The sequence below is a fragment of the Balaenoptera borealis genome (genome assembly GCF_965194805.1).
Source record: "Balaenoptera borealis genome assembly, chromosome: 3".
Taxonomy (NCBI): Eukaryota; Metazoa; Chordata; class Mammalia; order Artiodactyla; family Balaenopteridae; genus Balaenoptera; species Balaenoptera borealis.
In genome coordinates this window covers 184,126,075-184,153,742 of record NC_138866.1, presented here as the reverse complement: position 1 = coordinate 184,153,742, position 27,668 = coordinate 184,126,075, and the positions used below count along the sequence as shown (strand labels likewise).

General features: G+C 42.3%; 2 long non-coding RNA genes across 2 annotated transcripts; one reads left to right on the top strand and one right to left on the bottom strand.

The window, feature by feature from the left end:
* The first annotated feature begins 557 nt into the window (after positions 1-557).
* LOC309625913 lies at positions 558-26,376 on the top strand. The gene is made up of 3 exons (XR_014242788.1): positions 558-9,049; positions 11,115-11,302; positions 24,208-26,376. It is a non-coding gene; the product is annotated as an uncharacterized lncRNA (long non-coding RNA).
* On the bottom strand, positions 9,990-22,974 carry LOC309625915. Its single transcript, XR_014242791.1, has 2 exons — positions 19,425-22,974; positions 9,990-13,289 (listed from the first exon to the last, which is right to left on the bottom strand). It is a non-coding gene; the product is annotated as an uncharacterized lncRNA (long non-coding RNA).
* Positions 26,377-27,668: the final 1,292 nt, after the last annotated feature.

Below are 27,668 nucleotides of genomic sequence, written 5' to 3'. Positions count from 1 at the left end.
TAAGTGTTTTACATTGAGAAAGAAAGGCATTGATAGAAAAGTTGAGAAAAAATAGACAGAGAGTGAAATGAGTTACTCAGAACTTATATTTAATTAATAGTCATCTTTGTACTTACCTTGTTGAGCTCACAAGGGAGAGAGTCACAAGCAAAATCACTCTCGTTCTACTTATGTTCCCCAGAGCCTACCATCCACCATCCTTCATTAACTAGTGCTGCCCTGGAAATGAGAAGCTTCCTCATCAAGCCACTTGGAAACTGAGTGACTCCTTCTTGTACACAGAAGATTAAGAAACGTGTAAGGAGGAGCCATCGCAGAATGGAAAGCCTTAGTGCTGCAGCAGAAGAAACAATCTGAGGGTGTGCACACACAGACGGTGCACTGCCAACAAAGACGGCGCTTTAGGAGACGGCACTCTTGTTTCGTTACCTCTATTTTCTTAACTCGTGTAGTTTTCTCATGACTACACCTTTATCCCCAAATTCCCTCTCCCTGGTAAATGAGCAGGAAATAAAGGAACTTAACAGATAAGTCTCTGAGATCTGAGTTTAAATTCTAAGATTAAAAAAAAAAAGAGGGCTTCCCTAGTGGCGCAGTGGTTGAGAATCTGCCTGCCAACGCAGGGGACACGGGTTCGAGCCCTGGTCTGGGAAGATCCCACATGCCGCGGAGCAACTGGGCCCGTGAGCCACAACTACTGAGCCTGCGCTCTAGAGCCTGTGCTCCGCAACAAGAGAGGCCGCGATAGTGAGAGGCCCGCGCACCGTGATGAAGAGTGGCCTCCGCTTGCCGCAACTAGAGAAAGCCCTCGCACAGAAACGAAGACCCAACACAGCCATAAATAAATAAATAAATAAATAAATAAATAAAACAAAAAACCATGTAAGCAAAAAGGATAGAGACACACCAAATAATAATAAATTTGAGATTACAGACCTGACTGATACCACCTCAGGCAGATGATAAAGGCCAATATCAAGAGTGATGACAAGTCACGTTGACAGTGTGTGTGGTCTTCCTTCCCAGAACCCCAAACCCCAGTCTAAGCATGGGAAAAACAGCAGACAAATCCTAACAGAGGAACATGCTACAAAATAGTTAACCAGTACTACTCAAAACTGTCAAGGTCATCAAAAACAAGACAAGTCTGAGACCGTCACAGCCAGGAGCAGGTTAAGGAGACATAACAAGTGAATGTAATACGGTAGCTTAGATGGGATCCTGGAACAGAGAAAGCACACCCTGTAAAAACTAAGGAGATTGGAATAAAGTATGGGCTTTGGGTAATCACAATGTATCAATATTGGTTCATTAACTGTGATAAATGTGCTATGTTCCTAAAAGGGAAAACGAGGTGTGTGGTATATGAGAACTCTCTGTACTATCTTTGTCATTTTTCAATAAAGGTAAAGCTGCTTTAAAAATGAAGTTTACTTTTAAGAGGTTATATATATGTATGTGTATGTGTATATACGTACATACGAAGGACACTGAAGTAGCTCAAGCGCTCAGTGGAAGATCTGGACACCCAAGGTTGGGAAGACGAAGTCAGGTCCGCAGCAGCCTCTCTCAACTGTGGCACTGCATTCAGTGCGACTCAGCTCTGTCACCCTCAGGCACTGTGTCCCTCAGTCCCCCATTTCAGTCCCCAAAGAGAAAGGCCCATTGCCTGCGCCGGGCTGTCTTCACTCTGCCCAGGTCTTGGTGCTAGAATCACGGCTGCTGTCCCCATGCCTGTGTCCAGGCGACCAGTTCATAAAAGGGGAAGCTGTGACCCAGGCAGGTCCCTTTCTGGAAATACTGAGTAAGATGTTGTAAGTTAAGAAGAGGCTGGGGCTTCCCTGGTGGCGCAGTGGTTGAGAATCTGCCTGCCAATGCAGGGACACGGGTTCGAGCCCTGGTCTGGGAAGAGCCCACGTGCCGCGGAGCAACTAGGCCCGTGAGCCACAATTACTGAACCTGCCCGTCTGGAGCTTGTGCTGCGTAACAAGAGAGGCCGCGACAGTGAGAGGCCCGTGCACTGCGATGAAGAGTGGCCCCTGCTTGCCACAACTAGAGAAAGCCCTCGCACAGAAACGAAAACCCAACACAGCCATAAATAAACTAAATTTAAAAAAAAAAAAAGAAGAGGCTTAGCTGATAAAGTCAATATCCTGAAACTTCAAGGCCAGATGTCCCAAAACAAAGGACAAGGGAACATCCTTGTCATTTGCATTTGCCATTTTACATGCTAGAAAAGCTCTTCTGTTGATTACTAAATTTTATGAAATCACGATTCATAAAAACTGATTTCTGAAAAAAATTGGTTTAGCCCCCAAGTACTCACGCCAACTCTCCTGACTTCTAAATACAATTCCTTAACTTTTTAAAGAACGATTTTAAGGAAAGTCTACAAAGGTTCACGGTGATGGAAACCATGAGTGTTTTGCCACATGGATGCAGAGGCAGGGAGACCAGTGCAATGGAGACCCCCTAGGAGAGGCCTGGGATGGTCGACGACTGAAGGCCTGCCACCCCCCAGCCTCTGCCAGGCCACGTGGTGGGCGCCTTGGCAGAAACTAGGAAAACACACCACTCTTCAAGATACTTCACTTCCATTCGCTGGAAATTTGCTGTAATATGCTGCTTTTGGTAGAACAAGACACTTCACTGCCACCTGCCAGGAATAATAAAACTACAAACGTGTGATACCTATGACGTGACCACGGTTGCCCGTGTGCTGCCCAAGCTACGTGACCCTATGCTGTCACTCTGGGTGCCACTGTCTGTTAGGAGCAAGTGTCATTTATTTAGAGCTTGGCAAGCTTGAGCTCACTTTCATGCCTCCTTGTATATGATTCTCCCAACAGAGTGGGCATTCCAACTGTCACAGGTAATCGTTATTTTGTTTACCTTGGATTGAAATAAAGAACGCAGCTCTTGCACAGATCCTGTAATTGCGATGCCTTTAACCGTAACAGTGGGGTAACAGCAGTTGTGGTGCTGAGGTGTTATGATCTTTAAGTGGGAAAACACATCAAAGCACTGTACCTGGGACCTCACAGACCACGAGGTCTCCCTGGGCTCCTGGTTCCTCCGTCCCTACATAAAAATACTGCATGGCTCACCAGACCAGGTTGGGATTCTCTGACGAAAAGCCATAGGACTGTTCCCCTGAAAGTGCCCTCAGATACACAGTCCTCCATCTCTGTGCACCGGGGCACGGAACGCTGTTTTACCTGCCCAAACCCAAATAAACACCATCAGTAGACAGTGTGTGTTTTTTCTTCGAAAATTGTATTGCAAGAAGCAGGTTATGACTTCTATTTATTCACTAGAGAACCAATTTCTACATGTAATGAAGCTTTAGAAATCCCTTTCAAAGACCTTTTTTCCTTGAAAAAGATTTGCTTGCTTCATTTATTTACTCAGAATGAGATTTTGTGTCTTAAATTAGCTGAATTTTGAGTTATGTTTGGCTACACTGAAGTAATTAAGGACATACGTTCAGAGGGGGTATTTAAATATTGAAAATTGAAAATGCCATTCATAAAGATACACATTTATCCATACAAATTAACCTTCTGGTGCCCTTCATTGCCTCCAGAGGGGAAACTGCTCTGTTTAAGGTACTGGGGGGGTCATTTGTTTACTTCTTCGAGTCACACCTGGGACTTCTCCACGTAAAGGAATCAGTTAGTGTCTCTGGAGCGGAAAAGTCTGAGAGATGAACACAAATTGAAGGAAAAGAAATGAGTTGAGGGAGAGAAATACCTTGGAGAAGGGACTTCCTTTGGGGTTCAGCATGGTCAAAGTGTTTGAAGCAGCAACGAGCGATGTATGTTTGGAGAAAAACGAGGATCCCAGCTGGGATGGAAGATTTCTGCAGGGAAGGGTTGGAGAACGATGGGATGACCTAGATTTCCAGGCTGAGAAAGTTGGATCAGGTCTGAAAGCCCGTAGGAATTGCTAAAGCTTTTCAGCTTGTGAGGAAAATGGTATTTAAGGAAAATTGATCTGGTAGGGGGAAAAAAGACTGTTTCAAAGTAAAATCAATGAAATTATTTTTTATTTTTTACAATACTAGTGAGAAAGAGGACCCTTACAATAAGCCTACTTAAAAAAATAAACTATTGAAGTTACCAATTACTTACGGATAGTGGAGCTGGTCATGTTGAAATTATTGCATATTCTTTTCATACCCTATTTGCCTTACATGCTCTTAATATTCAGGGTGAGTGCCAAAGCTTTGTTTCACAGTTGTTGATGTAGAGTTGTATTTTTTTCAGTAATTTAAAATGATTATTTAATTTCTATTCATTTCTTTTCAAATCATCTATTTCCACATGTTCAATTTCTAATGTGTTTTTTGGTGTGTGTGTGTGTGTGTGTGTGTGTTTTATAGTGGTTTGTTGCAAATGAAGGCCCTGGGAAAGGCCCGTGACGCAGCTTGCCCCCACCCCCCCATCACTGTAACCGGAAGTGATCCTGGGAAAACAGGGCGATCCCTGAGCTCAGCATTCTGTGAGGAAGAGGCCTGCCCTGGGATCCCCTCAGGGCCCAGAGCCCATTGTGAAACACTCTGATCAAGAAGCTTCCTTCCCGCAGGGCACCCAGGAAGCTTACCACTCCCAGATCTATACCTCACCCGAACTTGGATCTGGAAGGCTTCAAACCTTAATGAAAGGTTTGGCTAGAAGCCAGAAAGAAGAGCTGGCATTTCACATATGTAAGCAGTTTTCTATCCTGCAAAAGAGAGAGACCAGAATAGATCTTTGGGGCAGTCTGTTTTGGAAAACCAGAAAAAGGTTAATTACAGATCTGTAAATAGACACCAAATGAGAAAGACCTTTTCATGCTATTGCCCTGTACATCTAAATTGCTCCCTGTTAAGTAAGAGTAATAGTGAACACCTGTTAAATATCTTACCTGGATTCTGGCATTCAGTCCTCACAGTAAACACCATGGGATATATATTATTATCTCTATTTTACAGATGAGAAAAGTGAGGTTAGTGTGATTATGTTAATTGTCCCCCTTTTTTTTGGTCACTCCATGCAACTTGTGAGATCTTAGTTCCCCAACCAGGGATTGAACCCATGCCCTCGGCAGTGAAACCGTGGCGTCCTAACCACTGGACCACCAGGCAATTCCCAATTGCCCAAATTTACATGATTAATAATTGGCAGAGCTGGGGATTAAACCTGTCTGCCTCATGTCAAAGTCAAAAGCCTCAACTGTCACTCTTAACCCTTCAGATTACATTTTCTTTATAGAATTGTTTTTTAAAGAATTTATTTAGATTGCACTATGTTTGCAAGCCATTACTTGTTTTCGTAGATATGTGTGTTTAGCTTTGCAGATACTCATGGAAGATTAAAAAAACCTGCTTTTCTGAGAAATTTAGAGAAACACTGGATACATTTTGGGCCACTTCTGGGCCACATGATGAAATGAATCACACAGCCAAGGAAAGAGCCAATCTGCCATCTCATGTAAGGAGTCCTGTGCTCCAGGACCTGGGAGAACCTAGCAGCATTGACCCTGACAAGGAGAAGTAGGGCAGGAGAAAGCCAGTGGAGACCTTGTGTTGACTGACCATATGAAAGCTGGAGTGTATGTAGTCCCCGTCCTGAAGAAGTAGTATTGAGCTAACCATTAGTTCAGAGGCCTAGGAGTTAACGTTTTTACTACGTGTCTAAAGGAAATGCTCATGACTCGAGAGGAGGGCAAGAAGTTTTGCGCGACAGAACTTTGAAAACACCTCCCACGCCCACCTCTGACCTCCGTTCTCCACAAACACAGCGGCCAGTCCCCAAACCTCTCTCTGTCACTCTCAGCTCTCCCTGGCACCCAGGCCTGGTGGCTCTTGTCTCTCCTTGACGCAGTCTCTTCCCTTTGATTTCTACTCAACATCCTCTCCCGTGGGTGAAACTCCATCCTTGCTGGAGTACATCCCTGCTGTCACTTCTCCATTTTCTCTAAACCCAAATCCAGCACCATAAAAGCCCAGGAACTAAGCTGAGAAAGACAAAATGCCCTTTAGCAGGTGTAAAAGGGGAAAAGCCATGAACACTCACATGTTAATGGGACTTTACTTTTGCCATTTTATCAGGTGAGGACCAAGTGAAACTTGGGTCCCCCAGTTCTGCATGAGCATCTCCTTCTGCTTCCGCTAAGAAGTCTCAGCCAAAACTAGGCACTGTTTTTCCCAAATACAAGCCCTATGCTGGGGAAGGATTGCTGCTTGAAGAATTATGAAATGACCAGGGAACAGCAGATGAGGAAGTTCAGTCTCCAGCCCTGGAGCCACATGGATGGGGCTTGATGATGTAGGTGCTGGTTGACCACGGACGTGTTATTTCATCTCTCAACGCCCTGGTGTCCTCATCTGCAAAACTGGGATCTGGACATTCATTAAACCAATATTTATCAAATGTCTACTATGTGCCATGCCCATGTTAGGTTCTGGGGATACACAATGAACAACATAGAAAAACAATCCCTGCCCTCATAAGCATACCTTCCAGTGGGATGATAATAGCCGTATTTACCTCTTAGTAGTTACTGTGAGAATTAAATGAGATAATAATAATAACACTGAACACCTATGTCATGATTATTATGTTCAGAATGACTGTAAGTACTTGGCATGTTTATTAATTCAAGGAGACTTTACTTTTGCTTGGCCGTCTAGCAGAGCCTATCAGGGATGGGACACAAGAGGAACAAAATATACTGAGATGGTTGCCAAAACAATGAAAAGTTCTATGATAATCAAAGTACTTCTTTTTTTCTTAACACATTAAATAATAAGATCCAGTGACACATTTAACGATACCATAACTTTGAAAAACTAACGAGCCCAGATGTAACTAATTTCCGCATTCAAGTTCACAGGCATCCACTGGCTTGTAGACCCCAGGATTAATTCAACCATCATCATAACCCTATGAACTAGGTATTATCACTCTTATTGCTTCTTATGGATGAGGAAACTGCAGCACCGAGAGGTTACGTGGCTTGTCCTCGGCTCCTAAGTGATGGAGCTGCGATCGGCTCCACAGCCAGTGTTCTTAACACAGTGTAAGGTTGAGGTCGGGTTTTGCCTCATGGTCAGGGTCAATACCACTGGCTGGTAGTTGAAAGGAGTAATTGAATACGTAGTAGAAGCGTTAGTAAGAGAATGTATCTAGGGGATGAGCGATAGTCTGTACCAATATTAAGAAAACCCTTAAAGGGAAAAACTCCACTATGTGGCAATGAAGTCGAGGTAGGACACAGCGCCTACCTGGATCCTCTGAGTCTCGGAGGCTCGGCCAAACCCAGTGCTGCCTGGCTGCGGGCATCCGTTCTGGGGCCGAACACCAAAGGCTCTGCGGTATGTGATGATGCAGAGAAATGTTCCTGGGTTGATGAAAAGCTCTTATTTTTATTTGTATAGCCCCACATTAATTATTGGGATTTTTCTGTACTTCTAGTAGGTACTGTCACCAAAAACCCCTAGCACCTAAATCATCGTGGCAGAATAAAAAGAACACTTTTCATCTTGCAGAGAAGGGTGGCTGCTTTCCTCCCTGCTGTCATCTGGAAACATGAGAGGTCAGAGGTGCAGGGATGGAGGAGGTCCCCCAGGCCCCCTATAAATAGTCATTGAATTGAAAGGTGTTGAAAAGGTAAAGAAACTTACACTTCTCCAAATGGTGACAAGCCACGCTTCAGTTGCAATTATTTAAAAGAAAAAGACCAACACCGGAGTCCAGATCATTAGTGCGGGGTGACAGCCGGCACAGCTCTGGGAAGCTTGCTGCCCAAGAGGAGTGACAGCACCCTGCCCGAGGCCGATGGAGCAGCGTGAGACGATTTCTTCCTTCCCGTAAGTCTGCCTTGGAAGGCATTTTTCTAATTTCTGTCCACAGCATATTTTTACTGTGACAAGGCACTTGGTTCCTTAACATTCACCTGGCACACTGCTCCCATCAGCAAGGCAGAAGACGTGGCAGGGTGTGTCCTGCCCCACCATGAAGGTAAACGCCAATCGATTCACCAGACGGTTTGTGAACCCCTGCCCCAGGCTCTACCTACAAACCTCAGGACTAACGTGCAAAAGGGAGTTGAAGTGCCGGTGGCCACCAAGCCCAGCACTCAGCCTTGATGACCCAGAGTATCCGCTAACGGCAGAGGGTACGATGACGTCGAAGATGCAGGGACATCTGCTCGCATTCCTCTCCAGGTCACCGGCCTTGACTTGGGAAAAGAGCACATGTGACCAGCTGCACTGAAAAAACACCATCGTGAACCTTCGCAGAGAAACCAGATGGCTCCAAGCCGACGGTAAAAATAGCTCGTCACACAGCACAGCCCAAACTAGGAGCAAGGCAGTGCCTTAGGGCCTCCCAGGTTTTGATTTCAACGGGCCAAAAAGGTTAAAAAGTGTTTTAACTCAACTGAGAGAAACTGCCTTGGAAAGCGAGATTAAAAATACAAGTGTTCTACATTTTACCTGGCTTATTTCATATTCATTTGACTGTCATCAGCAAAAGAATGAAAACTATCTCCAGCTAGAAAAAAAAAGTATTCGTCTTTCTTCTTGTTTGACCATAATAAGAAAAACTGGCAGATCAGCGTGTAACTCAGTAAAGAACTTCTTCAATACGTGTGCTAATGGGAAGAGTGGAAATGAAAACTTGTGCTTTATATTTAATGATTTTTTTAAAGACTCAGATTTACAGATTTATTGGAGCTCTAATTTGTTTATTTTGTTATTTATTTCACAGAGGCTGTTTAATCCATCTCCCATTGTTCCAGTGAGGTTTCTATTTTTACCAATGGGGGTGAATCACCCTTGACCATTTAGGGATACGTTTAGAACATGATTTTTCAAGTCAAGACTCAAGTGAAATTTTGATTCCCAAACCAGAGCCTAGAAGCTCGGCACACTAGCAGCCGTTGTGCTCTGGCTTGGTGTTGGCCTTCGTGCACTGATTGTATTACACAGAATAGAGGTGATTGGAAGAGTTCCACAGAACAAAAATAGCTCGGATAATAAGTCCTTACAGGACAAGAGGAAGTAAGTGACTTTGACTTGGGGTTCCCTCGGTCCCCTGACCTGGTGAACAAGAACACGCTTTTGTATCTTTCCGTTGTTGAAATTGATGTGGTCTGGGTCCACATTCAATCAGCAAAGAAGTGCTTGTCCTCAGGCACAGTGTGGTTCTGTCCCGGGAACCATGAATGCTTTTCTTATTCGACTTAAACTTCTAGTGCCTCATTAATAGAATAGACCCTTGATGCCTGGTTACTAAAAAATCTCAGCTCTGTTGGGATTTACTTTTGAGTTTTTAATAAAAGATAAAAATAAGTAAAACTGAATCTAATTAGAACTTTTACCTACATGCAAGAAATAGTTTCAGTGTTCAATTTCACATCTTCAAAAGTATAAAATAATTGTTCTTGAAGGTCTATTTTATACTTTTTAAAGTGTGAATCCCTTGAACCTGAACATTATCCCTAGTGTTCCTTTTCTTCAGTAGGGCAGAATTTTAATACGACAAGGGTGAGGTTTGTAAATTTATAACAGCTCTGGTAGGATTCTCAGCTTTTTCTCTCGAGTGTCAGGAGTTTGCTCAGAGTCATTTCTGAGAAAAGAAAAGTAAAATTCTTCCACCTTGAGACTTTTCCGTAACTATTTTTTGGATTAAAAGTTGATTTCCGGGGCTTCCCTGGTGGTGCCGTGGTTGAGAATCTGCCTGCCAATGCAGGGGACACGGGTTCGAGCCCTGGTCTGGGAAGATCCCACATGCCGCGGAGCGGCTAGGCCCGTGAGCCACAGCTACTGAGCCTGCGCGTCTGGAGCCTGTGCTCCGCAACGAGAGGCCGCTATAGTGAGAGGCCCACGCACCGCGATGAACAGTGGCCCCCGCTTGCCCCAACCAGAGAAAGCCCTCGCACAGAAACGAAGACCCAACACAGCCAAAAATAAATAAATAAATAAAATAAAATTTAAAAAAAAAAGTTGATTTCCATTCCAAAAAGAGAAACTCATAGTTCTGATTTTATTTTTCTACCTAACAGAAGAAAAGTTTACATGCTTTCCTCTTCCATTGGAAGACTTCCATAATTATAAGTATTTTGACCCATGTTTTCTTGTAATACCTCGTAGTTCTATTTTTAGCATTTACATTTTCTATAGAGCTGGAATTTATTTTGCTGTAAAGAATAAAGTATAAACCCAGTTCTGTATAATGGCTTTCCATTTGTCCAAATACAATGTGGCACTGACTTGAAACACTTTTATTACATACTAAGATTTATGTATACCGGCCTCTCTGTTCTTTTCCATTGCCATATCTATTTTAATTACCACAGTTTTAACCAGTGTATTTTTTATGTTGCCACATGGTTTTAACCACTGTATTATATCATAACACATTTTATATTTATTATACCATATATTAAAATGTATTATAAAGAGATACTGTTCATCTTTTCTCTTCTTTTCCAAAATGGCCCTGGCTACTCCTTGAACCTCTTAATAATCTGTGGCCTAATTGATCAAGTCTTCTGGCTGGCTCCCTCTCCTCCAATTGATTGGGATATCTATTAATTTATTAATTTAGATAGTACAAATATTTCAAAATGTTCCTTGCGCTGAAGCATAAAAATATTCAGTATTCCTTGACTAGTTCCTCCTGAAGTTTATTCCTAAGTGCTTAAGGTTTTTGGTTTGTGGTGTGACTGAGTGAATGCTCTCTCTCTTACTTGATATTTTCATTTTCTTTTTTGAGTTTAGGAAAGTATTGATTTTTTGCACATTACTTTTAAAACTAACAGCTTTGCTATATTCTTTGAATATTTCTAATTGTTTTTCAGTTGTGAAATTTTCTTTAGTAGATAATGCAAAACTGAGTCACATTTGTACTTTAACTCATCAAAATATAGAGTCTGAAATAATGAAGTTTTGCTGTAACTGAGGACATGCACATTTCTATACATCTTTTTAGCTTTCGTAGCTTTACAGATCTGAACCTTGTCCAACAGGAACAAAATAAAAATGAAGGTGTACGGCCCACTCTCAGCCCATTGGCTAAAATACTTTGATCATAAGCACTTTTTTCCCATTCTCTTTATTACAGGTTTTCGCTTTTGTACAATGGAAAGAGTGATAATTCCTCTTTTCTCCCTACTTTGAGGTCATATGAGGATGAATGAGACAATGAAGCCATGTGCTGTGAATAGCTGCCCAACAGATACCACCCTGCAGCCACCAAACACACCTGCCAGTACTCACCAATAAGACTGCTACCTGCAGGTTTTAGTGTTGGTAAGAGTGGAGTAGCTTGTATTGTACTTGCCTTACTTTTGATATAGCAATTATAAACTCTGAAATTTTTTTTTAATGATTTGAAGGCACTGGGGAGAAATTGGTTGAAAGCGTCAGGCAGTGTGGGGTGGCTGGGAGTCAAGAAGAAAGCTGAGACTAACTGGACTGAGGGGTAGAAGATGGAGAATGGGGCAGTGGAGTGGTGGATACTGAGGGTGGAAATCCTGGAACAGAGGGAGCCGCAAAGTCGGAATATAAACTCCTCTCAAACCCTCTACTGACTCAAACTGTGCATACGTTGGGTGGACTGCAAAACATCTAGCAGAAAACAAAAGGCACAAGACAAAGAGATGAGGAGAGATTCTAGCTGTTCCCACCACAAAGCAAACAAAGTTTAGAGTTTTGAAACCTACCAAGTTAGAGGGGTTCGGTAAACATCTCAGAGTTATTCTGAAACCATAAGAGGGCCCTCCCTTACAGTAAACCTTATGTCCCAGGACTGCAGGGTTCACCCCAGGAGTAAGGGCGAAACCAAAACAGACCTGCCCTCAATACATGTTAAACCAAGACTCCACAAGTTAGAGTAGGTCACTCAGTAATTTAACTGCCTGCTATTACAAAAATCAACACTATTCAAGGAATATAAGAGATTCTGAAGTGTCTACAATGTATCATCTACAATGTCCTGTATACCATAAAAAAATTACTATATATGTGAAGAAACAGGGGAATGTAATCCATAGTTAAGAGAAAAATCAGTCAGTAGAAATATATTCTGAATGACTAAGATGTTGGAATTAGCAGATATGAATTTTTAAAGCAGATGTTATAAATAAGTTCCAAAAAATAAACAATAAGATGGCCATAATGGGTGAGCAGATGGAAAATCTCAGAAAAGAAATGGAAACTATATTTTAAAGAGGAGGAGAAGGGGGAGGGAAGGAGAAGGGAAGAAGAACCAAAATGAAACTCTAGAGCTGACAAGTATAATATCTGGAAAGAAAAAACTTCCTGGATGGGCTTCACAGCCAATGAAGAAGCAAAAGAAAGGGTCTGTGAATTTGAACACAAATCAGTAGAACTTATCCAATCTTAAAAAACAAAAACAAAAACAAACAAACAAACAAAAAGAAAACACCTGAAGAAAAAGAGAAAAAGGATCCAAAAAAGGTCAAGGCAAAAGGTGTAACTAGATATCTTTTGAGGACTCCATCCAAATCAAGATTTGATCAATTCATGGCTCAGTGAGCTCTCTTAGAACTGCTTCCAAAAGACCTCACTTCCTGGATGAACAGCTTAATTTAGGTCACCTCTCCACTTCTTCCCAGCCCCGTGAATCTCAGCATCATCCTTGTTGATCCAGTGGAAAGCATCCTAACTGAAGGGGAAAGTGCCTGGAAGCATCTGTCACTGTTTCGGAGGTGGTCTCCTAATTGTAACAATGAAATGATCCTTTACTTCCCCAGTAAGGTAGGGCACTATACAAAAATTAGTTGAATGAATAATTGTACAATCCGAAGGAAAAAGAACATGGGAGACTGAGAGGGCTCCTGAGAAAGTGGCTCATGTTATTGACCTGCTGACTCAATAGGAGCCAAAGCATGGCCAGAAGGAGATGGATGAACTGAGCCAAAAAACCAAAGGTTTAGAAAGTGGAGGTTTCAGAGACACCAACAACAGACGTAGCTGGAATAAGGCAGTAAAGGAACTGGAGGGGAAAAAAGGCTCTGCTCAAAGAGTGAGCACAAGATTGAAGAGGCAGTCTACCTACAGGAGATGGCAAGACGCAGAGCTGCCTAGCCAGTCCAGATCCTGCAAATGAAATTTCCACATCCATGCAGACCCAGCAGGGGAGCTCACAAAATCAGCAGAAGCATTGGTTCTTCATCTTCTCCAGAACTGAACTCTTGATTTCCTCCCCAAAACTTCTCCTCCCCCATCTTAGCAAATGGCACCTCCAGCTGCCTAATTATGTCCTATCAGAAACCTGGGAGTGGACCACGCGGAAGGAGACAGCGCAGGTGGAGATGGCGCTGCGCTGCGTGGCACGAAACTAGGCAGAGCGGGCTGAGAGGCCCGAGGTGCTGGGGTCGGACGAGAACCTGGGCGCCGAGGCAGACACTGGCTGTTCGTTATCAGGCACAAGGCCGTAGTTAGAGAACCAAGGACAGAGCCAGGCCAGGTCTTCTCAGAGCCTCCCGCCCACGAAAGGACTGGTTCAGAGCTGAAGGCTGAGGCAAAGCTGCAGCTTCCGGGTTCCGCGCGTTGGAGCTGAACCAGGCGCCAGGCAGCGCCCCGCGTCCAGGTCAGGCCTGGCGTCGGGAGCTTGCGCGGTCCTCCCTAAACGGCTTCTTCTGATGTGCCTAGTGTCCGCCTGTCGGAGGAAGCAAAAGGTCGGGCAAGCTGAGTAAACGAGACCCCAAGGCCTGGAAGCCCTGGAATTTTGGCCAGAGCAGCCGTGTGGACGAAAGGCTTTTGGTGCTCCAGCCAGGCATCAGGGCCGTGCCTCTGAGGTGGGAGAGCCAACTTCAGGACACTGGTCCACAAGAGACCTCCCAGCTCCACGTAATACCAAACGGCAAAAATCTCTCAGAGATCTCCATCTCAACATCAAGACCCAGCTTCACTCAACGACCAGCAAGCTACAGGGCTGGACACCCTATGCCAAACAACTAGCAAGACAGGAACACAGCCCCATCCATTAGCAGAGAGGCTGCCTAAAATCATAATAAGGCCACAGACACCCCAAAATACACCACCAGATGTGGACGTGCCCACCAGAAAGACAAGATCCAGCCTCATCCACCAGAGCTCAGGCACTAGTTCCCTCCACCAGGAAGCCTACACAACCCACTGAACCAACCTTAGCCACTGGGGACAGACACCAAAAACAACGGGAACTACAAACCTGCAGCCTGTGAAAAGGAGACCCCAAACACAGTAAGATAAGCAAAATGAGACGACAGAAAAACACACAGCAGATGAAGGAGCAGGGTCAAAATACACCAGACTTAACAAATGAAGAGGAAATAGGTAGTCTACCTGAAAAAGAATTCAGAATAATGATAGTAAGGATGATCCAAAATCTTGGAAATAGAATAGACAAAATGCAAGAAACATTTAACAAGGACGTAGAAGAACTAAAGAGGAACCAAGCAATGATGAAAAACACAATAAATGAAATTAAAAATACTCTAGATGGGATCAATAGCAGAATAACTGAGGCAGAAGGAAGGATAAGTGACCTGGAAGATAAAATGGTGGAAATAACTACTACAGAGCAGGATAAAGAAAAAAGAATGAAAAGAACTGAGGACAGTCTCAGAGACCTCTGGGACAACATTAAACACACCAACATTCGAATTATAGGGGTCCCAGAAGAAGAAGAGAAAAAGAAAGGGACTGAGAAAATATTTGAAGAGATTATAGTTGAAAACTTCCCTAATATGGGAAAGGAAATAGTTAATCAAGTCCTGGAAGCACAGAGAGTCCCGTACAGGATAAACCCAAGGAGAAACACGCCAAGACACATATTAATCAAACTGTCAAAAATTAAATATAAGGAAAACATATTAAAGGCAGCAAGGGAAAAACAACAAATAACCCACAAGGGAATCCCCATAAGGTTAACATCTGATCTTTCAGCAGAAACTCTGCAAGCCAGAAGGGAGTGGCAGGATATACTTAAAGTGATGAAGGAGAAAAGCCTACAACCAAGATTACTCTACCCAGCAAGGATCTCATTCAGATTCGATGGAGAAATTAAAACCTTTACAGACAAGCAAAAGCTGAGAGAGTACAGCACCACCAAACCAGCTTTACAACAAATGCTAAAGGAACTTCTCTAGGCAAGAAACACAAGAGAAGGAAAACACCTACAATAACAAACCCAAAACATTTAAGAAAATGGGAATAGGAACATACATATCGATAATTACCTTGAATGTAAGTGGATTAAATGCTCCCACCAAAAGACACAGGCTGGCTGAATGGATACAAAAACAAGACCCATATATATGCTGTCTACAAGAGACCCACTTCAGACCTAGAGACACATACAGACTGAAAGTGAGGGGATGGAAAAAGATATTCCATGCAAATGGAAATCAAAAGAAAGCTGGAGTAGCAATTCTCATATCAGACAAAATAGACTTTAAAATAAAGACTATTACAAGAGACAAAGAAGGACACTATATAATGATCAAGGGATCGATCCAAGAGGAAGGTATAACAATTGTAAATATTTATGCACCCAACATAGGAGCACCTCAATACATAAGGCAAATACTAACAGCCATAAAAGGGGAAATCGACAGCAACACAATCATAGTAGGGGACTTTAACACCCCACTTTCACCAATGGACAGATCATCCAAAATGAAAATAAATAAGGAAACACAAGCTTTGAATGATACATTAAACAAGATGGACTTAATCGATATTTATAGGACATTCCACCCAAAAACAACAGAATACACATTTTTCTCAAGTGCTCATGGAACATTCTCCAGGATAGATCATATCTTGGGTCACAAATCAAGCCTTGGTAAATTTAAGAAAATTGAAATCGTATCAAGTATCTTTTCCGACCACAACGCTATGAGACTAGATATCAATTACAGGAAAAGATCTGTAAAAAATACAAACACATGGAGGCTACACAATACGTTACTTAATAACGAAGTGATTACTGAAGAAATCAAAGGGGAAATCAAAAAATACCTAGAAACAAATGACAATGGAGATACGACGACCCAAAACCTATGGGATGCAGCAAAAGCAGTGCTAAGAGGGAAGTTTATAGCAATACAAGCCTACCTCAAGAAACAGGAAACATCTCGAATAAACAACCTAACCTTGCACCTAAAGCAATTAGAGACAGAAGAACAAAAAAACCCCAAAGCCAGCAGAAGGAAAGAAATTATAAAGATCAGGTCAGAAATAAATGAAAAAGAAATGAAGGAAACAATAGCAAAAATCAATGAAACTAAAAGCTGGTTCTTTGAGAAGATAAACAAAATTGATAAACCATTAGCCAGACTCATCAAGAGAAAAAGGGAGAAGACTCAGATCAATAGAATTAGAAATGAAAAAGGAGAAGTAACCACTGACACTGCAGAAATACAAAAGATCATGAGAGATTACTACAAGCAACTCTATGCCAATAAAATGGACAACCTGGAAGAAATGGACAGATTCTTAGAAATGCACAAACTGCCGAGACTGAGCCAGGAAGAAATAGAAAATATGAACAGACCAATCACAAGCACTGAGATTGAAACTGTGATTAAAAACCTTCCAACAAACAAAAGCCCAGGACCAGATGGCTTCACAGGTGAATTCTATCAAACATTTAGAGAAGAGCTAACACCTATCCTTCTCAAACTCTTCCAAAATATTGCAGAGGGAGGAACACTCCCAAACTCATTCTACGAGGCCACCATCACCCTGATACCAAAACCAGACAAAGATGTCACAAAGAAAGAAAACTACAGGCCAATATCACTGATGAACATAGATGCAAAAATCCTCAACAAAATACTCGCAAACAGAATCCAACAGCACATTTAAAGGATCATACACCATGATCAAGTGGGGTTTATCCCAGGAATGCAAGGATTCTTCAATATACGCAAATCAATCAATGTGATACACCATATTAACAAACTGAAGGAGAAAAACCATATGATCATCTCAATAGATGCAGAGAAAGCTTTCGACAAAATTCAACACCCATTTATGATAAAAGCCCTGCAGAAAGTAGGCATAGAGGGAACTTTCCTCAACATAATAAAAGCCATATATGACAAACCCACAGCCAACATTGTCCTCAATGGTGAAAAACTGAAACCATTTCCACTAAGATCAGGAACAAGACAAGGTTGCCCACTCTCACCACTATTATTCAACATAGTTTTGGAAGTGTTAGCCACAGCAATCAGAGAAGACAAAGAAATAAAAGGAATCCAAATCGGAAAAGAAGAAGTAAAGCTGTCACTGTTTGCAGATGACATGATACTATACATAGAGAATCCTAAAGATGCTACCAGAAAACTCCTAGAGCTAATCAATGAATTTGGTAAAGTAGCAGGATACAAAATTAATGCACAGAAATCTCTTGCATTTCTATACACTAATGACGAAAAATCTGAAAGTGAAATTAAGAAAACACTCCCGTTTACCATTGCAACAAAAAGAATAAAATATCTAGGAATAAACCTACCTAAGGAGACAAAAGACCTGTATGCAGAAAATTATAAGACACTGATGAAAGAAATTAAAGATGATACAAATAGATGGAAAGATATACCATGTTCCTGGATTGGAAGAATCAACATTGTGAAAATGACTCTACTACCCAAAGCAATCTACAGATTCAATGCAATCCCTATCAAACTACCACTGGCATTTTTCACAGAACTAGAACAAAAAATTTCACAATTTGTATGGAAACACAAAAGACACCGAATAGCCAAAGCAAACTTGAGAACGAAAAATGGAGCTGGGGGAATCAGGCTCCCTGACTTCAGACTATATTACAAAGCTTCAGTAATCAAGACAGTTTGGTACTGGCACAAAAACAGAAATATAGATCAATGGAACAGGATAGAAAGCCCAGAGATAAACCCACACACATATGGTCACCTTATCTTTGATAAAGGAGGCAAGCATATACAGTGGAGAAAAGACAGCCTCTTCAATAAGTGGTGCTGGGAAAATTGGACAGGTACATGTAAAAGTATGAAATTAGAACACTCCCTGACACCATGCACAAAAATAAACTCAAAATGGATTAAAGACCTAAGTGTAAGGCCAGACACCATCAAACTCTTAGAGGAAAACATAGGCAGAACACTCTATGACATACATCACAGCAAGATTCTTTTTGACCCAGCTCCCAAAGAAATGGAAATAAGAACACAAATAAACAAATGGGACCTAATGAAACTTAAAAGCTTTTGCACAGCAAAGGAAACCATAAACAAGACCAAAAGACAACCATCAGAATGGGAGAAAATATTTGCAAATGAAGCAACTGACAAAGGATTAATCTCCAAGATTTACAAGCAGCTCATGCAGCTCAATAACAAAAAAACGAACAACCCAATCCAAAAATGGGCAGAAGACCTAAATAGACATTTCTCCAAAGAAGATATACAGATGGCCTACAGACACATGAAAGAATGCTCAACATCATTAATCATTAGAGAAATGCAAATCAAAACTACAATGAGATATCATCTCACACCGGTCAGAATGGCCATCATCAAAAAATCTAGAAACAATAAATGCTGGAGAGGGTGTGGAGGAAAGGGAACCCTCTTGCACTGTTGGTGGGAATGTAAATTGATACAGCCACTATGGAGAACAGTACGGAGGTTCCTTAAAAAACTACAAATAGAACTACCATATGACCCAGCAATCCCACTACTGGGCATATACCCTGAGAAAACCATAGGTCAAAAAGAGTCATGTACCAAAATGTTCATTGCAGCTCTATTTACAATAGCCAGGACATGGAAGCAACCTAAATGTCCATCGACAGATGAATGGATAAAGAAGATGTGGCACATATATACAATGGAATATTACTCAGCCATAAAAAGAAATGAAATGGAGGTATTTGTAATGAGGTGGATGGAGTTAGAGTCTGTCATACAGAGTGAAGTAAGTCAGAAAGAGAAAAACAAACACAGTATGCTAACACATATATACGGAATCTAAGGGAAAAAAAAAAAAAAAAAGGCCATGAAGAACCTAGTGGCAAGACGGGAATAAAGACACAAACCTACTAGAGAATGGACTTGAGGATATGGGGAGGGGGAGGGGTGAGATGTGACAGGGTAAGAGAGTGTCATGGACATATATACACTACCAAATGTAAAATAGATAACTAGTGGGAAGCAGCCGCATAGCACAGGGAGATCAGCTCGGTGCTTTGTGACCACCTAGAGGGGTGGGATGGGGAGGGTGGGAGGGAGGGAGATGCAAGAGGGAAGAGAAATGGGAACATATTGTATATGTATAACTGATTCACTTTGTTATAAAGCAGAAGCTAACACACCATTGTAAGGCAATTATACTTCAATAAAGATGTTTAAAAAAAAAAAAAAAAAGAAACCTGGGAGTAATTTTTTATTCTTCCATTTCCTCGCTCCCACATTCAACCTCTCGAGGACTATTGGTTCTTCTGTCTCCACTGTCATCACTCTGTTTCAGGCTGTTACCATCTTTGTGTCAAACTATTGAAATAGATGTTTATTTGATTTCTCTGCTTCCCACTCTTGCCCACCTTCATCTTTTCTCTACACATCAACCACAGTGACCATATAAGAATATAAATTTGATCATTACTTCCCTACTTAAATCAATAGCTTCCATCACACCTAATACAAAATTCACATTTTTTACTGCACAATCGAAACCCTATTTCCCCAATCTCATTGCTCACAACTCTTCAGCTAGATTATTATATTCCAGTCTCACCAATATTGTACATACTAACACTAGTATGGCAAACTCCTTCCCCTTCTAGCTGGACACCTTCATGGAGTATGTTCTCTCTCTGTGAAGTGATCTCCTACCTTTATCAAATGTCTGACTCCTTCTTTTCCTGGGGCTCTCCACTGAGAAGGCCACTTCCTCAGAAACGCCTTCCCTTACTTCCTTGTCTGAAGCTGATCTTGGCTATTCTCCCACCCAGCACCCTATTCATTTTGTGGGACTTATGCCAATTTGGAATTAAGCATTTTTTACTTGTTTATTTACCATCTTCCTGCTAGAATATAAATTCAGTGAGGGCAGAGTCACAGCAATTTTGTTCAGTTCAGGACCCAGCACACTGTAGGTGCCCCACAAATATTTGATAAATGACTGAATGGAGGGAGACATCTTCAGCGTTCATGTAGACCTCTCCCACTTCCCAGCTCCTCAATGAGCGCACCTGCCTTCAATCTCTTCCCCACACTAATCTCACGGACAGCAGGGACCTCAGGCAAGCAAAGCTACAAGTTCCTGATGTAAAATTCTGGGGAGGTCGCTAGAAACAATTTTAAGTAAATTTAGCTAAAAATCGTGATAGGAATTGTAAGGCAAGAAACCACATACTCAAGACCATAGTGCACTACTCACTATTCAACCCCAATAACTGGTCTTGTTCACCCATATTTTAGCAAATCAGCCTGAGATAAAAATGATCATACAAACAAAAGATGCTATCCCAAAAAGTGATTTTTAGTTTGTAGTTTTAAAAATATTATCTTTACCTGAAAATTAGAACAATTTTTATTCTCACATTTCATCTCTTGCTGTTACTGAGGTCACGGACACAGGCTTTAGACATTTAGAAATTATATGTTCCACCCTCGATATGGAAGTATGGTGCCACTGACTCACTGTTAATTGAGAAGCCATTTGCTCTGTTTATTCAGCTGTGGTACTGGCTTGGGTTACCCCATCTACCCTTTCCTTGAGTTCTCTTTCCAGCTACCCTAAGACACTGGGGAGTTTTTATTCTTATAGAAATTAAGTGACCTGCAAATCTTGGTTTCATTAGCACCATGTTTTAAGAAACTTAGGTAATATTTGAGACACATGCACTGCCAGTGTGTCAAATGCGTGTGTGTGTGTGTCTGCGTGTGATTAATAAATTACAGGTGGCTTATCTTGATACAGTGTTTCTACTTCCCATCCATTCCCTGAGGACTGTCCTAACCCTATCCTGCCCTCACTCCATTTAAGTGATTTATGATGTAAATTAAAATTGAAAGGACATCATTAAAATATTTTTGAAGCATGGGAGTTTTAAAGTTACTGTTTTACAGTTTTGTTTTGTTTGGCAGTTTTGACACATTTTATAACCTAAATAGTAATTCAGAATATGAATAGTATAAGCCTGTTAGAATTATTATAGCTGGAAAACTTTATCATAGTATGTCGTGTGTATGTACAAAATCAACATTATTGAGAACTTAAGTTGTAGTATATATTTTATAATATGTTACCACATTTAACCCTCAAATTATTCTGCAAGGTACATATTATCATTTGCTTTTTACAGAGGAGGAAACTGGGGCAGAGAGAGATTAAGCACCACACCAAATGTCCGACAGCTGATACATATATCCAGGATTTGAACTCATTCAAAGTGTCTGGCTGCAAAGGTTGTGCTTATAGCACTGTGAGAATTCTACTAATTTAGCAGAATGTGTTAAAATTCCAGTATTCTGGAATGTGTTGTTCTAATTCCTGAGTTATGCAGTTATATGGCCCTGTTTAGCACACGGGTCATAAATTTTCAACTGGAGTAAATCTTTCACTCAGAAGAAACAGGAAACAGTTACAGGCAGTTCTGTGATGCTCTGTTTTGCAACATTATACATTTGTGAAACTACCATAACACAGGAAATAATGTAACTAAAGTCTGCTAAAAATATGGCAGTACAAACAACTTTAATCTCCTTTCTTAGAATGTAATTTTTTCAAGCATTTTCAAAGAAACAGTTTCCATTTGAAGAGAGGCCCATGTAGACACGTTTTAAAGAGAGACTTGGAAAGCACCTGGAATTGATTTTTGTTAAGTCTATCTAGAAACGAAGGAAAAGCAGAGGGTTCCTCCCAAACATCTGAACTCAGATATATACATAAAATTGCTTTGGGCTGGGAGAAACGTGTGTGTGTTGGCGAGTTGGGGGGGCCTGAGGGGAGCAGGGGCGGTTATGGGGGTCACCAGGAAGGAGTGAAGGAGGAATTCTAAGAACAAAGTTTTAGAACAACTTAGGAAGAGGAGTTTAAGTGGAAGTTCCAGTTCAAAATACTAAACATAAGAAAAACTTAATCTAGATAAAACAGAAGAAAACATACCTGGTTGTGTTTTTCCCTCTAAACCCTCAACTGTTCACCACAGCTGAATCCAGGATCAGATGATGACATGGTGTCTGCTTGAAGCTGAGGTTTTGTTTCTTTTTCTTTAGTTGCCAAGCAACATGTTTGCTTAGATGTTCTTTCCCATTACGTTTATGTTCATATGCTGGATGTTTATTTGCTCTGATACAAACCGTATACAAACTTACAGGGGTTAAAATATTTTGTGCAATTCTAATATTGATACTTTCCCTTTATGGACCTCTACTTCTCTCAACCTTTTTCTCTTTATGAATATACATGTTTTGTCCAAATAGCTAGGGAATGTTTTAAGTGAAAGAGAAAGTGGGATTATGGTTGAAGACAGATGGAACACATGCATTTTCTTTTGTTCCTTTCCAAAATCTATCTATGAGATGAAATGTATTTCAAAATTATATTATTTACGGTTGTGGAGCAAACTTGGGGGCTTAAAGCAACAAACATTTTTTTGGTGTCCCATAGGCTGGTGGGGATTAGGGAGCATTTTACCTGGGAGTTTCCAGCCGAGGGTCTCTCACGAGGCTGTAATCAAGATGTTGGGTGGGCCGGGGGTTGGGCTGCAGCCATTTGAAGGCGGGACGAACCTGGGGTTTGTTGCCGAGCTCCCTCCCCTGGCTGTTGGCAGAAGGCCTCAGCTTCTTACCATGGGGCCTCTGCACAGGGCTGCTCGAGTGATCTCCTGGCGTGGCACCTGGCTTCCCTCAGCTCGAGTGACCCCAGAGATGGAGGGCAAGGTGGAAGCCAGCGTGTATTTCCTGACCTAGCCTCAGAAGTCTAGCTTCTATTAGTCACACAGACTAACTTTTTTTTAAAGTGGGGCGTAGTTGTTTTACAATGTTGTGTTAGTTTCTACTGTACAGCAAAGTGGAGTAGAGTTCCCTGTGCTCTACAGCAGGTTCTCATTAGTCATCTCTTTTATACATGTTAGTGTGTATACACGTCAATCCCAATCTCCCAGTTCATCCCACCACCGCCACCCCCCCACCCCCCTGCTTTCCCCCCTTGGTGTCCATACGTTTGTTCTCTACGTCTGTGTCTCTATTTCTGTCTTGCAAACCGGTTCATTGGTACAATTTTTCTAGATTCCACATACATGCGTTAATATACAATATTTGCTTTTCTCTTTCTTACTTCACTCTGTATGACAGTCTCTAGGTCCATCCATGTCTGTACAAATGACCCAATTTCATTCCTTTTCATGGCTGAGTAATATTTCATTGTATATATGTACCACATCTTCTTTATCCATTCATCTGGCGATGGACACATAGGTTGCTTCCATGTCCTGGCTATTGTAAATAGAGCTGCAATGAACATTTTGGTACATGACTCTTCTTGAATTATGGTTTTCTCAGGGTATATGCCCAGTAGTGGGATTGCTGGGTCACATGGTAGTTCTATTTTTAGTTTTTTAAGGAACCTCCATACTGTTCTCCATAGTGGCTGTATCAATTTACATTCCCACCAACAGTGCAAGAGGGTTCCCTTTTCTCCACACCCTCTCCAGCATTTGTTGTTTGTAGATTTTCTGATGATGCCCATTCTAACTGGTGTGAGGTGATACCTCATTGTAGTTTTGATTTGCATTTCTCTAATAATTAGTGATGTTGAGCATCTTTTCATCACACAGACTAACTTTGATACAAAGTAGGGAGGACTTTGAAGGGATGTAAATACGAGGACAAGGAGATCAGTGGGGGCTTATCTCGGAGGCTGTGCACCACAAAAAGAAAAATCCAAATCAGCACAGTTAAAGGGACATGGTAGCCATCTGAAGACCAGAAAATAAGAGGACTTTTGGAAGGGAAGAAAGCAAATGGAACTATAGAATGAAATATATATATATTAAGTTGCTAAGGGAAAAGATCTTGAAAGTTTCACCACAAGAAGAAAAAATTGTAACTATGTGTAGTGATGGATGTTAATTAGACTTAGTGTGGTGATCATTTTGCAGTGTACATAAAGAGCAAATCATTAACTAATGGAATGTTTTATGTCAGTTACAGCCCCAATATATATTCATTCTGTGGTTGCCGTGGACAGAGGAAGAATGAAAGCAGAGACAATTCAGAGGCTACTGTAGCGCCCAGAGAAGAAATGGGAGTGGGGTCTGGACTGAATGTGAAGTGATGCTGATGGAGAGCAGTGGCTGGATTTGGGGTGTGTATTAAAAAGAAAAGAACACAGTACTTACTGAAGGTTGTGTTGCGAAGTCAGGTTGTGGTATGAACAACTAATAATACCACTCATTGAGAAAGGAATGGTTACAATGGAGTGGACGAGGGGAAGGGGCTGAGGACGGAGTGTATGGTCTGGGCTTTGTTAAGGTTGAAATAAATGCCGATGAAATATCCACATGGATATAAGAGTAAGTATTTGAATACTCTAGACAGGAGTTCACCGAAGATCTAAATGTGGTAATCATCAGCAAATATTCTGCTCTCAAAGCGATGGAAACAGATGGAGACGAGGGCTGAGGACTGAGCCCCGGGCACGCCAGGACCTTCTGCATTTAGAGGCCAGGTTGAGGAAGAGGAGCAAGTAAAGAAAACTGAAAAGTGGGTAATGAGGTGGGAATAAGACCAGAAGAGCATGGTGTCCAGATGCCAAGAAGAGAAAGGGATTCAAGGAGAGATGGTCAAGGGCACAATAATAATACTGCTGAGAGGAGGACAGAGCGTCGCCCATTGGAGTTGGCAAAGTGGAGCCTCTGTGACTTTGGCAAGAGTGGTTTCAGTGGCGCAGGGTTTGGCGTGAGGACAAAAGCACGAATGCAGTGGGCAGAAGAGACATGGCAGGCTGCGAGGTAGAAACAATGAGCCTAAGCGAGTTTTTGGAGGAGCCATAAAGAGGTGTTGTGTTTAACGGTGGGATTGTGCCGAATGCTGCAAGGGCTCTGGAATCCATATGGCCATAAAATTTTGGAAAGAAAAGAGAGATTCGTAGAAATGGAAGAATTTTTTTCAAACAGGAAATTTTACTAAGAACAGGCTGCAGAAGTTTCCTATTAGTGTGTAGGAAAGTATTCAAATGAAATTCCAGAATTCTAACTAGTATCTACCAGAAACCAGAGTAAACATCATTCTCAATGAGAAAACAGAAATCTTGATATAAGGATCAAATCAACAATGCCAAGTAACACTACTGTTATTCCACATTGTACCCTGCAGTAGGTGCAAAATAATGAATGAGATGTAATTTTTGAAAGGAAGAGAGACTTTCAGTATTTACATTCTTTAAAATCAGGATTGTGGTGATATGTATGAGATGGTCCTCTGAGTGTAGTTCCTAGATGTTTTTGTTTACATTAATGGGTAAGACAACTTGGGAGGGATAAATTGGGAGTCTGGGATTGACATACACACACTACTATACTTAAAATAGAGAACCAACAAGGACCTACTGTATAGCACAGGGAATTCTGCCTAATATTCTGTAATACCTAAATGGGAAAAGAATTTGAAAAAGAACAGATGTATGTATATGTATAACTGAATCACTTTGCTGTACACCTGAAACTAACACGACATTATAAATCAACTATAGTCCAATATAAAATAAAAATTAAAAAAAAAAAGTAAGACAACTTGTCCTAACTACACTTGTTGGCCCACAATGTGAGCTTCTTCTTGATGAAATTGAAAAAATAGTTTTTAAATACTGCAAGAGTATTTCCCCAATTTTTTGGTACTATTCACAATGTAATGATGACAGATGTGACACATTTTAAAATTTAATCTCCATTATTAACATTTTCTCCATGACTTTGTTAAGGCTGGACAATTAACAAAACGACTCGTGAAGAACTGATTTGTAGTGTTTGCTGATTTTCATGCTGTCAATACTCTCGTCGTGGTTCCTTTCAAGCTACCGATGTGAACTCACTGAACGTGAGGTTGGAAGAGGTCCACAGTAGCACACACAAAGAATTCCCATTGTACAGAAACACTAGAAAAAATTAGGAGGTTGGGAGTAATATTTAACACTACTATATATAAAATAGATAATCGACAAGGACCTACTGTATAGCACAGGGAACTCTACTCAGTATTCTGTAATTACCTATAAGGGAAAAGAATCTGAAAAGGAATAGATGTATGTATATGTGTAAGTGAATCACTTTGCTGAACACCCGAAACTAACAACATTGTTAATCAACTATACTCCAATATAAAATAAACACTTTTTAACTAAAAAAAATGTAAGACGTTAAAAAAAATAACTTTCAGCACATAGATAAAAGGCGGGTGAGAGCTGCACCGAGGGACAAGTCGCTGGTGGCGCCCAACCGAGCAGAAGAGGGGAGAGCGCGGGGCTGGACGGCGGGATCGTCAGGGCAGCGCTCCGAGCCCTTGCGCCCTTGACCCCAGGCGGCTTGGAGGAGGTCCTCTTTTCCTGGTGCTCCGGCTCCTGAGGACCTGCGCCCCTCGGGGCCATCAGAAGGGAACTTGGATATGGAAGCCTTCACTGAGACGATGCGGGCCAACGTGCCAGGCTTCGACCACATCCCAAGGGGGACCCTAGGGGACGCAGTGCAGAAGCTTCAGGGCGGTTGAGCGGTGCCAGGAGCGAAGAGAAGCTGCAGCCGCAGAGCTCTGAGGTCCCAGGTCAGGTACTCATCTGTCCAGGGCCCCGGCAAAGCTCCGAGAAGAGGCTAGGTCTTCTCCCGCTGCTGCCGGGGACCCCAAGGGCAGGCAGCCGGGCTGCGGAGGAGCGCCCCCCGGGGTGGGCGTCCCCCGGGGCTGTTCCCTAGCTGTTGGCTGGAGCAGGCCCAGGAGCGCTGGCCAAAGCCTGGGGGCTTCGGAAGAAGCTGCCCGGACTCCGGGAACGGGGAAGGAGGAGGGCCCGCAGCCTGGGAAGGCCCCAGCCAGGAGCCCCCCGAAGGACGAGCCGATGCCTTCCGCCTGCAGGAGCAGTGATGCTGGGGCCAGAGGACCAGAGCATTCCCCGGCCCCCGAGGACGCTCCCGAGCAGCCGCCCCGATGCGTGCACAAGCCGGCTGTGAGCCCGAAGGGGAGCGGTTCACAGATGCGCGCGGCCCTGAGGCCGAGGAGACGAAGGCCAGAGAGAACGGCCTCTGCGGAGCACCGGCCAGAGCCGGCCGGCCTCCTGGGATCAGGGCCCTACGCCCCACGCGGTGGGTTAGGGCCCAGGCCCCACCCTGACTCCGCCCCCTTCTTCACCTGCTGCTGGGGGGGGGGCCCTCCCGGGGGCCCTCCCCCTCCCCGTGTCCACCTCGTCCAGGAGCTGCCAGGGCACCGGAAAGCGGGCGCGGGAAGAGCGTAGATAAGCGAAATAATTAGGACATGAGGAGTTTTGCGCGTTTATTATCTTTGTTTTTAATATGATCTGCTTAACTGTAGACTTATATAATTTACGTTTTATTAATGACTATATTTACCAATCACCTCACCAGATTCCTGAAAACTTAACAATTGACCCTCTTGAGCTAGTAGGATCA